This window comes from Microtus oregoni, unplaced genomic scaffold (assembly GCF_018167655.1).
Source record: "Microtus oregoni isolate MIOR12 unplaced genomic scaffold, Mior012 000005F_ref0000423, whole genome shotgun sequence".
Taxonomy (NCBI): Eukaryota; Metazoa; Chordata; class Mammalia; order Rodentia; family Cricetidae; genus Microtus; species Microtus oregoni.
In genome coordinates this window covers 15,001,358-15,002,763 of record NW_024543064.1, presented here as the reverse complement: position 1 = coordinate 15,002,763, position 1,406 = coordinate 15,001,358, and positions in this window count along the sequence as shown.

The window sequence follows — 1,406 nt, the reverse complement described above, 5'->3', positions numbered from 1 at the left end:
GCTGCTGAACTACAACTTACATCGAGAAGTGTTCAGTGTACTCTCAAGAGTAACTCACATTACCTACCCTGTAATCTCTGCTCATGCAAGGAATACTATTGCTTGCTTTCTTTTTTTAAATTAATTTATTTATTGTACATTGCTATTTTGCCTGTAAGGGTGTTGTTGTAGGAGGCCACTTGTTTGTTCCCGGCTGCTCAGCCCCAAAATAATCACAAAGAAACCATATTTTTTGTAGTACTGTTTGGCCAATAGCTTAAGTGTACTTCTGGATAACTCTTATATTCTAAAATAGCCCGTCTCCATTAATCTGTGTATCACCACGTGGCTGTGGCTTACTGAGTCAAGTTCCGGTGTCTGTCTCCAGCAGGGCTACATGGCGTCTCCCTAAACCCACCCTTCTTTCTTCTAGCATTTCAGTTTAGTTTTCCCCCACCTAACTCTACTCTACCCTATCACAGGCCTAAGGCAGTTTTTTTTACTAACCAGTGGTATTCACAGCATACAGAGGGGAATCTCACATCATAAAGGTGTCGGGTTCCTTGAAACTGTAGCTGTCATGTGGGAACTGAACCCAAGTCCTTTTGGAAGAACAGTCAGTTCTTAACTGCTGAGCCATCTCTCCAGCCCTGCTTACTTCCTTTTTAAAGACAAGCTTCAGCCTATTTTGATAGTCAATGATGTTTCCTTTGTAAATATTTTGTATGCTGGTTGTTTAATGAATCAAATGTTTATTTCTTTCCTATTCTTTCATTTCTTTAATTTTGTTTTTGAAGACAGTTTCTCTGTAGCCCTGACTGTCCTGCACTCATTGTGTAGACCAGGCTGTCCTTGAACTCACAGATCTGTCTGCCTTTGCCTCCCAAGTGCTGGGATTAAAGGTGTGTGTCGTGTCACCATGCCAGTCTTAAAGGTTTCTTAAGGAATCACCTTCTATAAAAGACTTTTCTCAAGATCATAAGAGTTTAATACTAAGTTTTGTTTAATTAATATTCAATATTTAGGGAAATCCTTAGACTGGAAAAAATGACAGCATAGTTAAAGGACAGTAGCCTACACTAGAGACTTCATTCTAGAAAGTGTTTGAATTTCTCTTGTGCCTCTTGCCAGGTAATCGTTACTCATAATGTGTTGTTAGCTGCCTATATCAACAATTTTCTGCTGGTTTGGAATCAAAAGTTGGAGGTTTGGTTTATCTGTTTTATGATATTGCTTCTGAAAAGATTTTTTTTAAAAAAATATTTATTTATTTATTATGTATACAGTATTCTGTTTGCGTGTATGCTTGCAGGCCAGAAGAGGGCACCAGACCTCATTATAGATTAGATGGTTGTGAGCCACCATGTGGTTGCTGGGAATTGAACTCAGGACCTTTGGAAGAACAGGCAATGCTCTTAACCGCTGAG